Source organism: Schistocerca gregaria, chromosome 2, assembly GCF_023897955.1.
Source record: "Schistocerca gregaria isolate iqSchGreg1 chromosome 2, iqSchGreg1.2, whole genome shotgun sequence".
Lineage (NCBI taxonomy): Eukaryota > Metazoa > Arthropoda > Insecta > Orthoptera > Acrididae > Schistocerca > Schistocerca gregaria.
Genome location: NC_064921.1, coordinates 331,657,939 through 331,674,791, shown reverse-complemented (window position 1 = coordinate 331,674,791; position 16,853 = coordinate 331,657,939).

Genomic DNA, 16,853 nt, shown 5'->3' with positions numbered 1-16,853 from the left:
GCACTGGCGGGCCACCACCGGGCGCGATACCCCCCGCAACACTTCATCCGCCCCCGTGCCGCGGCTGTAATGAAACGGCGGAGCGGCGCCTTTGAAGGCCGCGGCGGGCAATCTCCAGCAGCTGCGGAATGAAGAGGTGGCCTGAGGAGGCCGAGTTGCGGCGCGCCTCGGTATACGGCGGCAGCCAGCCCTCATGCCCTTATCTGCCGGGCAGCGCGGCCGAGGGCCCCTGCGCCGCGTCGCCCTAGCGACGGGCCTCTGTCCGGCGCCCATTTTCCTTCGCGCCGATAGCGGCGGAGGCAGGATACGTAGCCTTTACGGCTGCCGCATCCGCCCCGTGCGGGGACTTTTCGCGAAGGGGACAGCCAGTAATAACGGCGCGCCTCTGCCGCCACGAGCAGCCGAAGCCGCCGACGCTGTCTGGGCCCTGACTCCTTCCTCCGGAAGACCTCGCCACTATTCGCCACTACTTCCACGGTCACGAAGAGTACCGTTTCTGTATGCTCGGAAAACCGTGCGTCGGGACTTGAATTGAAAGACAGTGGAAGAGGTTTGCCGACAGGTCTTCGCTCCGCATTGACTCTATATTTCCTAACAAGGGAATCTCCCCATCGCGCCGCCCTCAGATTTAGTTATAAGTTGGCACAGTGGATACGCCTTGAAAAACTGAACGCCGATGGTACTATTATCGACGACTGTGCCGCCAAAGCGGAGTTATTGAACGCAGTTTTCCGAAATTCCTTCACCAGGGAAGACGAATGGAATATTCCAGAATTTGAAACACGAACATCTGCTAGCATGAGTTTCTTAGAAGTAGATACCTTAGGGGTTGCGAAGCAACTCAAATCGCTTGATACGGGCAAGTCTTCACGTCCAGATTGTATACCGATTAGGTTCCTTTCAGATTACGCTGATACTATAGCTCGCTACTTAGCACTCATATACAACCGCTCGCTCACCGATAGATCTGTACCTACAGATTGGAAAATTGCGCAGGTCCAGTGTTCAAGAAGGGTAGTAGGAGTAATCCATTTAACTACAGACCTATATCATTGACGTCGGTTTGCAGTAGGGTTTTGGAGCATATACTGTATTCAAACATTATGAATCACCTCGAAGGGAACGATCTATTGACACGTAATCAGCATGGCTTCAGAAAACATCGCTCTTGTGCAACGCAGCTAGCTCTTTATTCGCACGAAGTAATGGCCGCTATCGACACGGGATCTCAAGTTGATTCCGTATTTCTAGATTTCCGGAAAGCTTTTGACACCGTTCCTCACAAGCGACTTCTAATCAAGCTGCGGAGCTATGGGGTATCGTCTCAGTTGTGCGACTGGATTCGTGATTTCCTGTCAGGAAGGTCGCAGTTCGTAGTAATAGATGGCAAATCATCGAGTAAAACTGAAGTGATATCAGGTGCTCCATAGGGAAGCGTCCTGGGACCTCTGCTGTTCCTGATCTATATAAATTACCTGGGTGACAATCTGAGCAGTTCTCTTAGACTGTTCGCAGATGATGCTGTAATTTACCGTCTAGTAAGGTCATCCGAAGACCAGTATCAGCTGCAAAGCGATTAGAAAAGATTGCTGTATGGTGTGTCAGGTGGCAGTTGACGCTAAATAACGAAAAGTGTGAGATGATCCACATGAGTTCCAAAAGAAATCCGTTGGAATTCGATTACTCGATAAATAGTACAATTCTCAAGGCTGTCAATTCAACTAAGTACCTGGGTGTTAAGATTACGAACAACTTCAGTTGGAAGGATCACATAGATAATATTGTCGGGAAGGCGAGCCAAAGGTTGCATTTCATTGGCAGGATACTTAGAAGATGCAACAAGTCCACTAAAGAGACAGCTTACACTACACTCGTTCGTCCTCTGTTAGAATATTGCTGCGCGGTGTGGGATCCTTACCAGGTGGGATTGACGGAGGACATCGAAAGGGTGCAAAAAAGGGCAGCTCGTTTTGTATTATCGCGATATAGGGGAGAGAGTGTGGCAGATATGATACACGAGTTGGGATGGAAGTCATTACAGCATAGACGTTTTTCGTCGCGGCGAGACCTTTTTACGAAATTTCAGTCACCAACTTTCTCTTCCGAATGCGAAAATATTTTGTTGAGCCCAACCTACATAGGTAGGAATGATCATAAAAATAAAATAAGAGAAATCAGAGCTCGAACAGAAAGGTTTAGGTGTTCGTTTTTCCCGCTCGCTGTTCGGGAGTGGAATAGTAGAGAGATAGTATGATTGTGGTTCGATGAACCCTCTGCCAAGCACTTAAATGTGAATTGCAGAGTAGTCATGTAGATGTAGATGTAGATAAATCGAGAAAACAGGAAGAAGTTGTGTAGAACTATGAAAAAAATAAGCAAAATATACAAACTGAGTAGTCCATGCACAAGATAGGCAACATCAAGGATTCTTTAAGCTCAGGAGCGGCGTGGTCCCGTGCTTCGCATAAGCAGCTGCGGAACTAGAAGTCCTTGGTTTAAGTCTTCCATCGAGTGAAAAGTTTAATTTTTTTATTTTTAGAGAATTTTTATCTGTCAGTCCGTCCGTCCGATGCGAGGTAACTGCGACGTAGTATGGGGACGCTACACCTAAACAAACATCGAAACAAAACATATGTTTTGACAGAGCACTGCGACTGTGAAACTGTTGCATTCATTTCTTGTAGTTTGTCTGACAAGCTCTTATGTTTTAATCCCTTTTTTGGGAGTGATTATCACATCCACAAGAAAACCTAAATCGGGAAAGGTAGAAGAATCATTTTACCCATTCGCCAAGTGTACAAGTTAGGTGGGTCGACAGCATATTCCTGTCATGTGACACACATGCGGTCACCAATGTCATATAGAATATATCAGACGTGTTTTCCTGTGTAGGAATCGGTTGACCTATGACTTGCGATCAAATGTTTTCGGTTCCCATTGGAGAGGCACGTCCTTTCGTCTACTAATCGCACGGTTTTGCGGTGCGGTCGCAAAACACAGACACTAAACTTATTACTGTGAACAGAGACGTCAATCAACGAACGGACAGATCATAACTTGCGAAAATAAATAAAGAAAAGTTTTCACTCGAGGGAAGAGTTGAACCAAGAACCTCTCATTTCTCATCTGCTCACGCTAACCACGGGACCACGGCGCTGCTGAGGTCACACTCTCCTTGGTGTTGCCCATCTTGCACATGGACTACTCAGTTTGTATATTTTGCTTATTGTTTTCATAGTCCCACACAACTTCTTCCTGTTTTCTCGATTGATCTGTGTTCAGTTTTTCAAGGCCTGTCCACTGTGCCAACTTATAACTAAATCTGAGGGGGTGCGATGGGGAGGTTGCCTTGTAAGCTTTCCTCTCTGTTGAAAAAAACGTTAGAAAACAATATCATAAATAGGATATCCACAGCTAAAGTAATTATACATGCTGAAAAGAACATTCAAACAAAATACAATGTACTGACGTATTTAAATGCTGGTAAACCTGATTCAGACTCCAATTTGCTCCAATAGCTGGTTTATTTTAGCCGCCCAGAGACTGTACAGCTGGTTTCCTAACATGCAGTTATTTCCTGAGGTGTTTTGAAGGTCTAATGCCCCATATTATCTAAATGGCTTAAAACGTGTTCCGAGGTGTTGTGATGTGCCCTCTTAGATTGTTTTGTGGTCCCTGGCTGGATGAGGAGAGGATGGTAAGAGTATGATAGATGGGTGACCGGTTTCCTCTCACTACAACACAAAATGCACACGTGGTTAAAATACACTTTATTACTGGAACTAGCTGAATACTTAACTTCAGTGATATACAATCTGAAGTTCTGCGGTTAACAGCAGATAATGACATATACTAATTCTTGAATCTTTTCCGTGTCTGGATCACAACCATATACAATGAATAAAATATTCTCGGACTTCTTGCCGCGTCAAATCTTGGTAAAACCTCGAGCTTTCGACGATATTCACCACCATTGTCATCGTCAGGAAACGCGGCAAGAAGTCCGAGAATATTTTATTCAACAGTGCCGTCCCGAAAGACTTCGTTCTCATACAACCATATACAATGACTAACATTCCCAAAAAGCTGGCAAATGTGCGAGATGACGACTATCACTGTGGAAGACTAGAGCAGAGCGCGATGTATTGAGGCCAATGCGAATTGCGTCCCGAAGCGTCGTACTGAGGTATGGAGATTTTGAGATTGAAAGACTGAGACAGGTCAGTCGGTGACGGCGGCCTATATACATGCTGGCCGAGGGGCGCTATCAGCGCGTAGTCTGGGTGCGTGTTCAGATGGATCAACATCTGAGGCCATCAGTCCCCAAGAACGTAGAATTACTTACATCTAACTAATCTAAGGATATCACACACATCCATGCCCGAGGCAGGACTCGAACCTGCGACCATATCGGTCGCGCGGTTCCAGACTAAAGCACCTAGAACCGCTCGGCCACAGCGGCCGGCTGGGGGCGTATCTTAGTCTTCTTTTCTCGGGGGCGCGGCTAGTTCATCGCCTGTTATACAATGTTTTCTAGTGTCGACCAGTGTGCTGGTGAAGGCATACGCCATCACAACTATCAGCACTTGAGTGGTCTGGTGCTAGGTTGGACTCCGCATGCTCTTCAGGGACGCTAAGTCGTCATTTAATCCAGCAAGCCAATTCTGACGGTTTTACTACTAAGACGAATGAATTCTCATTGTGCACTTTCTGGAAAAGATCTACCATTTCTGAAGATGTATAGTAGTCAAATTGGGAAAGGTACACGCTGGCGTATTCTCAAATGACATCTCAGATGTTCGACAGTCTAGACGGTATCATATCACTGCCTAGACGTCTGGTGCCCTCGGGCCATGAAATACGAGTGACAACTGGCTGTATTATGTGTGGCTTCTGTTGGTAGTGACACCAGTAGTCCTCCTTATTGCACCATCGAACACGTATTAAGCATTGGACCATTAGACCTTAAACATACCTGAGCATGCATCTGCGTGGTACGAAAAATGTTGCACGTCTCTGGGCGACAAGAAATAAAACAGCTAATGAGGTAAACTGTACTCTCAATCATTTTTACCACCAACTCAAAGCCTCAGTATTTTTTAAATTTTTTGAATGTTTCTTTCAGTATGCACCTATAGTGATAGTTTTATTCAAGAGTAGATCCCTTTTAGAAGGATGCCATACATGTCATGGTATTACAGCTTCAGAATAAACAAACAAATTCATATAAACACCCATTTACCGACTCACAGGTCTGCTCTTTTACTCACCAATGTCTTGATCGCATTTGGCAGATATATTATTGACCAATTTCGACTCCACTGTGTCATCATCAGAACTAAAAGTAAAATCTTGGTACAGAAAAAACACTCCCAATTCCATGAGAGGTCGACCCGCCAGCATAAGCGAATGATTGACACATCGTGTTGTCCAGGTTTCCTTGGTCGTAAGGTGAATGTCGGTACTGTTCCCTATAATCTCCTCGAAATAAATTCTAAGTAGGAGATATAAGGCAAAATCCACCACTCTCAAACCGACAGCAACAAATAAAGAAGAGTCATAACAGAATAAAGTATCTAGAATCATAGGCTCAATGGAGGACTCCTCTCAGTAGGCCGCCCGTCTATCTCAGATACTGATACAAAAAATTTAAACGGAAGGTTGTGGACTTGGCATATGCATGGAGAATATTACTTCTCATCATGTGTAGTGCCAACAGTGAAGCATTAAGGAAGTTACGTTGCAGTATGGTCGTGTTATTCGTGGCTAGTATGTGACCACTTATTGTGCTTCAGAAAACGCTAGTTGTGTAAAGATATGAAAACATTTTACAGCATTGTGCACTGCGTACAGTCGAGGAACAGTTGGGAGTCGATGACAGCATCAGCTTGACAATGCACCATCTCATCAAGTAGCATCGGTGAGGCAATTCCAGACCATGAATTCTTCAAACGGATTGGTCTGCCCGGAGTCGCGAGCTGAACCTATTTGAAAAGCTTTGGGGTGAGTTAGAACATCGACCTTTTCCAGACCCCAGCGTCGAAGGTTATTACCTTTTCTGGGTTCGATTCTTGATGAAGACTGGGATGTCAATCATCTACAGACATTTAAGGACTCATTAAAAATGTTCTCGTAAAGACCACAGGTGGACACACCCCACATTAATGTCCACTAATATGAGTTCGGACGCTTTTGATCAGATCGTTTATCCGTCAAATACAATTCGGACAGTTATGAAAAGAAGAGTGTGTTTCAAGTAGATATTCTACTTCAATTTGATAATCTCAAATTTCATTTTACACGTGCAGCTTGACAAAGATGGGACAGCCTTAGCGTAAGAATGGTATCGTATTTGCCTGAATTAATTTAAGTAAATCACGAAAAACCTAAATCAGGATGGCTGGATGGAGGTTAGAGCCTCCATTGTACCGAATATGAGGCCAGTCGCTTTGAAACAGGTTGGTATCATTCGATTTATCTCTAGTGTAAAATAATAAATTTAATGGCATAAAAAGCTAGTGATACATTGGTCATTCACATCTCAATACGGATCACCGCAGGCTCTACGTACACTACATACACACTACATTTAGTCCGTAGTCAAAAACGATTCATAACATGTAGAGTAGCTCAACCCCCCCCCCCCCTCCCCCTCCCTTCCCGCAATTTCCTCACCCTTGCACTTGCCTTCCGTTGATGATGACGAAACGTCTGGTTTCTCAACGAAATTCAGTCAGTCACGACATAATTCCGAGAATATTGTAATTGTTACAATTCTTTCTGTGAAATTCACACTTTATTTCATACTGTAACATCGTCTTACACTACCGGCTGGTAGTGGTTTCCATTTCGTGTATCGCAGTTTCCCATTTGGTTGTCGGAAAATCTGAGCCGGCATCTTTCCATTACGTGAGACATACTGAGATCAGAAAGAGGGTGCGAACGTATTGTTATTGGAGAGCTCTGAGTACGGTTTTCCAGAAAAGGAAAAGAGGAAAAAGATTATAGTGCGAATGTCTAGCATTAAATGACAGATATTTTTTTACTATGTACTTGTGCTATATATTTAAGCAAACTCTTACTTTGTGTTATTTACGTAATCATTCATTTTATATGAATGTATTGTTTAAAACGATTTTTAATTACCTTTATGAATAAGTGTTTTTTAGTAATCTGCTTAATCTCCTACAGCCATGTTTGTCCAAATTTATTCCTTGGTATAAAATGTAGTTTTGAGTTTTATGTTTATTCTTTCTTGGTAAAAGTAAGTTCAGTGTGCATTTGGTCCACCGTCAGTGACAGGCCAGTTTTTGTTGTTCCCATCAATGTTAATTTGATGTGCACAAATGATCTTCTCGGATGGTGTAGTTAAGATTCTCAGAGTTTAAGAGAACCTTACAAATAGCCCTGTTTTAATTTATGGCTATCTTGTAATAAATGATAGGTGTTTAAACAGAGTATGCTTCCAGCACAGCGGTAGAGGATAAATGCTTTTGGTAATAAATTTCTTCTGTAGTTTACTGACTGCTCTTGCCTGGAAAGGTGTCGCAGTAATTAAGTCACTTTCTGAAGAAATGTATGGAAGTCACCATCCGGCCACCTTGACTTTGGTTTCCAGTAGTTTCTGCAAACCAGTAGGGGAATGAGGAAGAAGTTCCTTACAGGAGATCACAATCGATTCCTCCAACCGTCCTAGTTCTGCTGTGCCGACGGGATGCCTCATCACTAGTTTTCATTCTCGTCTTACCTTTGCAATATTTGCTCGCGTCCATTATACTGGGTGTATCAGTTGGCTGGATACACAATACGTTCACAATATTCTGATATTAGGAACGTGTACGCAAGCACCTTTACTAGAAAGCGAGCATGTGAAATAAGAGAAGATAGCAGACCGGAGCGAAAGGTATATTGCTATTTCATGGTGAGATTATTCGAACTTTTAAATATACAATCGAAAATTACCAATTTTTATTCTCACCCTACCAAATTTCCTAGTTCCTTCCAACAGCAGCCACTCATTATATGCAGAGCTTTGATATTTATTCAAAATTTCATCACTTATGCCGTCCGTCAGGGCTGCAAACACAGATCTGGATTATTTCAGACGATCTGCAGATCTTCCAGACCGGTGTAGCTGGATTATGGATATGCACAAAATCTAATCTGCTACAACATTAGATCTCATACCTGAAGGTCGTTTGTAAAGATAAACCGAGTCTGGCAATAAGTTGGCAAAATCTATTCCAGCGGTTCTACCAGATACTAGATGTTCTATTGAAACAAAATATGATCGTTGTTTTTTCCTAGACTAGAAAAAGTGATCATAGTTTTTATCTGATAAATGTGTTGCCATTGTAGTTTGCCTTCTTTTTCTCAGTCCGTTTATGCATCTTGAGAACATTACCCAATCCCACTCTAATACTTATGATGCTATAATACAGACGTGCTACCAAACATAGGCCAATCTTCTATATTGTAAATATGTGTGTGTTTTTCCGTAAGCCTCAAGATGCTATTCGTATACTGGAAATGGAATACGTTTTGGAACCCATATGAATTATTTCTGTAATATGGTGCAATTTTACTGCATTAATGCGGTAAGGGAAATACAGTATCGTTTGGTAGAGAGCACACGTGCGCTGTCTGGGTCGTGAAGATGATGTCAGAGCAAGCGCGCGGCAGGAAGTATCAATACTTTATGGTAAAACGCGAGAGAGAACGTACATGGTAATTGCGTGTACAGTGAATAGCTGGGCTTATGTGAAGCGAAGTTGTTAACTGCATGGTACGGAGAGCGTGAGTAGTGCTGCTAGATGCACGAGACTCCAGCAGTATCAACTCCCTGTTCGATAGTTGGTCATATGTGTGCCCGTGTTATTGTATGGAACAACAGGGGCGTAGTCAACGACAGCGAAGATGGCGTCTTCACATCTGCAAAGAAGTGTAAGACTTTTTTTTTTGGTTCTGAAATGTTGTGAGGCATTATCTAGTGACATTTTTCTTATCAAACTCTATTTCAACAAGTGATATATGTACAAACCTGAATCCTCAGTCTATATCCTGTGTCACTGTTACCTATATAGATTCCAAATCCTTTCCGGTTATTGAATATTCGAGTGTCGTTGGTTAAAATTAAACGGACTGTAAGGAAAGACAATTATAGCCAGTATCGGTAGATCGTTTAAAAACAACTGAAAGTAACTATTAATCAGATCTCAGTAAATGAACCGCTCTGTTCAATAACAATAATATACAGAGGCACAGTCATTCCTACTGTTCAAATTAAAAGTAATCTAAAGCAACTTCAATGAAAGTATTCCTGCAAATATAAAGTCTCATTAAAGGAAAACATTTAATTTGCATATTTCAATTTTATGCTAACTGTCATAGTTTTGCTGTGAGTTCACTTTATTCGCATTTCGGCGTTGTAAATCTGTTGAAAGTCAATAGTTGTTTATTCAGGTCCTAACTTTTAAGTAAAAAAAACAGTACTTTTACATAAGTAGCTTGATATTCCAGACTTGTTGTGAATATACGTATAAGCTGCTCTAAGGCTACATGAATTATTGCTGTAACAGAAGGGTTACCTATAGTTAACCATTTTCAATAACGAGTTTTGATACTTATTCAAAATTAGTATATTTGAATTTATTGGCAGCACAAAACAAATGCTTTCATTTCTCATTATTATTACGAAAAGCGTTGTGTTTTTGGAAACGTGTGCGCGTAACTTCTGTTATCACACATGCAGTCAAAGTCAGAAAACTACGTACTCATTGCTTTTCGCATTATTCTTTGGATAATGAACAGAAAATGCCCGTTTGGCCTGGCGACCGTGTTGATTATCTTCTGAATTATGTCAGCTGAGTTTGTTGTGGGTTATATGAGTTACAAGGTACCTCTTTTTGTTTCGTCCTTTACATATGAGATGACACGTTTATTTATATTATTATTTTGAGCTTTTCCTCATTACAGAGGCTTATCTCCAACATAAGAATTTACTTGGAAATTTCAATACAAACAATAACCGTTCTTAAACTATATTCTCAAAATATTTCTCCAGGTGTTTCGATCTTGTGTGTCCTCTTCCTCTGCGCCCATTCTCCTCATTGTGTGCTGTACATTTTGGATCCAGGTGGTCATAGGACGTCCTCTTCTTCTTCTCCCCTCCGGTTCCCACTCCAGTATCAATTTTGGTATTCTGGTTTTCTCCATTCGTCGTACATGCCTGTACCACTGTAATTTCTTCCTATCCATTACGTCATATATTCTTTCTTTTATTTCCATTCTCCTTATTACTTCGGTGTTCCTTATCTTTTCTATCCTGGAGATTCTTGCCGATGTTCTCCAAAAGTCCATCTCTAGAGCTTGTAATTTTTTAATGTGCTTCATGTTAATTGTCCAGGTCTCCGTTCCATACAGAACCACACCCTCTAATATGGATTTGTATATTAATTTTTTAGTTCTGCTCATTACATTCCTGCTCCAAAAGACTGAGTTAAGCATCCCAATGACCCTCCGTCCGCTACTAATTCTTTTATTGCTTTCTGACTCTGATTTTCCCTCGATTTCTAAAATGGATCCCAAATAACAGAAAGTTTTTATCTTTTTGATTTTCTTTCCTTCAATGTATAGCTCATCTGAATCATTAGTCAAGTATTCTGTTTTTTGGTAATTAATCTTCAAACCCCAAATTTTGTATGCTACTGCTAGTTGATTGCATATATAGTTAGCATCCTCCCCATCTTGTGCTACGACTACTTGATCATCAGCAAATAATAAATGATGTAGGTAAACTCCATCTCTTATTTCTAATCCCATACTATTACATTTACGAGACCATGTTCTAAGGTTAATATCTATATATATTTTAAATAATGAAGGTGACATGGGACAGCCCTGTAAAAGGCCTTTGCTTGTTCTAAATTTCTGTGAAAGTTTATTACCAACTGCAATACATCTGTTTATTACTTTAATCAAGGAAGGGTTTATGTTTGCCATATGTAGTGCTCTCCAAAGTAATTTTCTTGGAACAGTATCACACGCTTTTTCTAGATCTATGAAAATTAATTCTATATTTTTTGATTTTTCCCTATGTTTCTCCAAAATCTGTCGTAATGTGAAAATATGGTCTACATATGATCTCCCAGCCGTCAATCCACATTGTTCTTCTTGGGTTCTAAAATTTTTTTTCCAGTTTGTTTTTAATTACTTTCGCAAAAATTCTCATTAATGTGTTTGTAACACAAATTCCTCGATAGTTTGAACAAATTTTGTGATCCCCTTTATTAAATATTGTATTAATGTAACCTAGCTTCATCTCGTTTGGTATTTACTCTCCATGTATCATTTTGTTGAAGAGCTGTGTTATCAGTTTCACAATTTTGTCACTACCATATTTAAAGACACTCCAGATTGATTTTGCCTGGTCCCGGTGATTTACCATTCTTTCCTGTTCTCAACGCCTGAAGTACTTCACTTTCTGAAATCTGGATCTCATCATCTTCATGTCCTTTATCTTCCCCTGTTCCTTCTTCTAGATATTCTTCTCTGTCCCCATTTAATAATTTTCGGAAATACTCTTCCCATTCCTTTTGTGTTATAAGTTGGAGATTAGTTTTGCTTTTTGTATCCTGTCGAAGCCCTTTCAATATTGACCATTCTTCTTTTGCTCTCCCAAATCCTAATTTGTTATTCACCTTGGCACATGTTCTTTCCCATGCTTTATTTTTTGCGATCCTTATTTTTTTCATCACTTCATCCTTCTTTTCCTTGTATATTGATCTTGTTTCTTCTGATGTATCATTCAACCACTGAAGGAACGCATTTCGTTTTTCTCTAACGAGGACCTCTAGTTCCTCTGACCACCACTCTGCTGCACGGTCGTGGTTGCTATCTTTTTTACCCAACCCCCCTGTTGCTATGATTTTCACATTTGCTTTTACATAGTCATATATTTCCTCTGTACTTCCTTCAAATGATTCAACCAGTTTCCTTTCCATCCTGGCCGCAAAGAGTGTTCTGATACTTTCGTCTTGTAGGCTGAAGGCAAATTTTCATCTGGTTCGTCTGGTTCGTTTTATTTATGTTACTTGTACCACTCCTTGCATTCTTCCGTGGCCAGAAAGACTTCATTTTAACTAGATAGTGGTCTGATCCACACTGGGCTCCTCTTTAAGATCTGACGTCTAGAACCAAGTTCTTTGGTGTTCTTTTGCCAAGTATATTTATGAATGTCCTTATGTTTGAAAAATGTGTTGGTAATTTTTAGATCAAATTGTTCACAAATTGCAATCAATCGTTCCCCATTGTCATTATATTCGTCCTCTCCATGTTTTCCTACTATTCTACAAGATTCTGTAATTCCTACCTTTCCATTCAGATCTCCCATGATAATCAGTTCCTTTCTTCTTGGGATTTTTTCAATAGTCTCCCTGAGGGTGTCCCAAAATGTATCCTTCTCCTTATCTTTTGTGTCGTTCGTGGGTGCATATACGCCAATAATCACAACTTCCCTAGCAAATAATGTCATTTCAAGAGTTATAATATGTTGATTGATGAATGTCCAATTTGTGATTCTTTCTTTCCATGATTTCTTTATCATCATGGAGACTCCTGCTTTGGCTCTTACTGCTTTTGATACCCCACTAGAGATATGTACATAATTATCCATTTCTTCTTCTCCTTGGCCTTTCTTCTTTGTTTCAGAGAGTACAACCACATCCGTGTTGAACATGTCAAGTTCTGCAGGTAGTAAATTTATTTTAGTGGAAATACCTTGCTCATTCCAGCATCCAAACATAATTTTCCGTTTCTCATCGCCAGTTCGTCGTACAAAGTTCGAATTTTTCCGAGGCATATTATTAGGTTTTAAGCATTTTTATGTTTTTATGTGAGTGAGGAGCTGGCCCACTGCACAACCCCCAACCCCGAGGACCAGGTAATTTTTACTCAAGGTTTTCTTCCTTTAGCCTTTGATAAGCCAATATCATACTACAAGGCAGCAGTTGTTAGTTTTGGTCCACCCCGGGTATTTTATTTCCCCGGTACCCACCATATCTGGTGAGCATTCCCCCATCCGCCAACTGGGTAGGCGACCGATGGGAGACCAGCAAACTCCACATGAGAGACACGTTTAAATTCATTAATCAAAATTCAAATAAGTGAAAAATAAAGTTAGTGGAATAAGTTCTTCATTAGGATAGCGTTTGTACACTTCTCTCCACTTACTTTTCCTACAGCCAATGGCGATCACGGTCAAAATTTCTCATTAATCAATTAATAAGGACAATGATTATACACTCTACATGGTCATATATTCCTCTATTTGTTTCTAAATGTGTAACAGGCAATAATTGGTCAGCAAATAAAAATAAAGCTGCGAACTTTCCAGAACTGATAGTTCACACATAATATTACGACGAATACGTAATCCGACACTATCTCGAACATTAAGTCTAGTATAGAAGAAAGTAGAAAAAATTTACGTACGTTTTCAGTAACGACCGAGAAACGTGAGATAGTACACTCCTGGAAATTGAAATAAGAACACCGTGAATTCATTGTCTCAGGAAGGGGAAACTTTATTGACACATTCCTGGGGTCAGATACATCACATGATCACACTGACAGAACCACAGGCACATAGACACAGGCAACAGAGCATGCACAATGTCGGCACTAGTACAGTGTATATCCACCTTTCGCAGCAATGCAGGCTGCTATTCTCCCATGGAGACGATCGTAGAGATGCTGGATGCAATCCTGTGGAACGGCTTGCCATGCCATTTCCACCTGGCGCCTCAGTTGGACCAGCGTTCGTGCTGGACGTGCAGACCGCGTGAGACGACGCTTCATCCAGTCCCAAACATGCTCAATGGGGGACAGATCCGGAGATCTTGCTGGCCAGGGTAGTTGACTTACACCTTCTAGAGCACGTTGGGTGGCACGGGATACATGCGGACGTGCCTTGTCCTGTTGGAACAGCAAGTTCCCTTGCCGGTCTAGGAATGGTAGAACGATGGGTTCGATGACGGTTTGGATGTACCGTGCACTATTCAGTGTCCCCTCGACGATCACCAGAGGTGTACGGCCAGTGTAGGAGATCGCTCCCTACACCATGATGCCGGGTGTTGGCCCTGTGTGCCTCGGTCGTATGCAGTCCTGATTGTGGCGCTCACCTGCACGGCGCCAAACACCCATACGACCATCATTGGCACCAAGGCAGAAGCGACTCTCATCGTTGAAGACGACACGTCTCCATTCGCCCCTCCATTCACGCCTGTCGCGACACCACTGGATGCGGGCTGCACGATGTTGGGGCGTGAGCGGAAGACGGCCTAACGGTGTGCGGGACCGTAGCCCAGCTTCATGGAGACGGTTGCGAGTGGTCCTCGCCGATACCCCAGGAGCAACAGTGTCCCTAATTTGCTGGGAAGTGGCGGTGCGGTCCCCTACGGCACTGCGTAGTATCCTACGGTCTTGGCGTGCATCCGTGCGTCGCTGCGGTCCGGTCCCAGGTCGACGGGCACGTGCACGTTCCGCCGACAACTGGCGACAATATCGATGTACTGTGGAGACCTCACGCCCCACGTGTTGAGCAATTCGGCGGTACGTCCACCCGACCTCCCGCATGCCCACTATACGCCCTCGCTCAAAGTCCGTCAACTGCACATACTGTTCACGTCCACGCTGTCACGGCATGCTACCAGTGTTAAAGACTGCGATGGAGCTCCGTATGCCACGGCAAACTGGCTGACACTGACGGCGGCAGTGCACAAATGCTGCGCAGCTAGCGCCATTCGACGGCCAACACCACGGTTCCTGGTGTGTCCACTGTGCCGTGCGCGTGATCATTGCTTGTACAGCCCTCTCGCAGTGTCCGGAGCAAGTATGATGGCTCTGACACACCGGTGTCAATGTGTTCTTTTTTCCATTTCCTGGAGTGTATAATTTATATGTTATTCCAAGATGACGCCCAATTGCTCCACATTGAGGTGACAAAAGTCATGGGATACCGATGTACACATAGGGTTGTATCGCGTACACAAAGCATAAAAGGTCAGTGCATTGGTGGAGCTGTCTGCACTCAGGTGATTCACGTTAAGGGTTTCCGTAATGATTAGTGCCGCAGGACCGGAATTAACACACTTCAAACGCGAATTGCTTGTTTGAACTAGATGCATAGGACGCTCCACTTCGGAAATTGCTAGGGAATTCGATGTTCCAAGATCCACACTGTCAAGACTGTGGCGAGAGTACTAAATTTCAGAAACTACCTCTCACCACTGATAATGCAGTGCCCCACGGCCTTCACTTAACGACCGAGAGTAGCTGCGTTTGCGTAGAGTTGTCACTGCTAACATACAAGTAACACTGCGTGAAATAATCGCAAAAATGAATGTGGGGCGCACGACGAACGCAGCCGTTACGACAGTATGGCGAAATTTTGCTGTGACAGCACAATATCGCCTGCAGCACCTCTCCTGGGCTAGTGTCCTTATTGGTTGGACCCTATAAGCCTGAAAAACCGTGGCCTGGTCAGAGGAGTGCCGATTTCAATTCATAAAAGCTGACTGTAGGCCCGAGTGAAGCGCAGACCCCACGAAACCCTGGACGCAACTTGCCAACAAAGGCACTGTGTAAGCTGTTGGTGGCTCCACAATGGTGTGAGCTGTGTTTACATATAGACTGGGTCCCCTGTCCGAAATGAACCGATTATTGACTAGGAATTACGTTCGGTTACTTGGAGACCATTTGCATCCATTCATGGACTTCACTTTCCCAAACAACGACTCATGTCACCGGGCCACGGTTGTTCGTGACTGTTTTGGACAATTCAAGCGAATAATTTGGCCACCCATATCGCTCGACATGAATCACATCGATCATTTATGGGACAAATTCGAGAGATCAGTTCGTGTAGAACATTCTGCATCAGCAATACTTTCGAAATTGTGGACGGCTATAGAGGCAGCACGTTTCGGTATTTCTGTAGTGGAGTTCCAGCCACTTGTTGAGTCCATACCACGTCGAACTGCTGCACTACACCGAGCAAAAGGAGCCTGGACGCGATTCATTACGAGTGTGTTAAACGACTCATTGAGATCAGGCATCAGCTATAAAACATCAACAAATAAATCTAATTTACTGCTGGAAGTACATCGTCAAGGTTAGGACTCGCTCCATAGAATATTGTTATGGATGACAATTGAGAAGAAGTATATTTTTTTCTGAAAGAGTATAAGGGAAACATTAAAATGGGAGTCAACAACGCAATCTCTCTTGCAGGTTTGCTGATGCAAGCATACTGACAGAGATGTAAGACTTTTGTGGTAAATAAAATTTCTAACTCTGAGAGACAAATTGTTAAGTGAAACTTACAAATTGAAAGAGACCTGATCGAAAAACAGCTTACAGTATCTACGAGCGCAAAAAGAAACCAACTTCCAAGAAACGTAAATAACTTATTGAGAACAGATCATTCCACCACGTTTCATTGTTTTTAATTATCATAACAATACAGACAATAGGCTAAAGATCTGGTGACGGAAAGCAACTTAAACCGATGTACCCGAAACGTGGATAATGAAAGATAAGCGAAACAGATTCGGAAAATCCTACTAATATTCCCCTCCTTTCGTGGAATCTTCGTGTCGAATATTTGATAAAACGGAAGAACGTGGTAGGTGTTCCAGATTCCATGTACAGCGACAATTATATATGACTTTAGTGTCGGTACTGTTCTCTGTCCTTTAATTACTAAAATTGCTGCTCGCAATTCGGAGAAGCACCGTCATTTTTGCGTCGTTTAGTTATGAGTTTGATTTGCGCATTGGGAAGTTTCGAATACG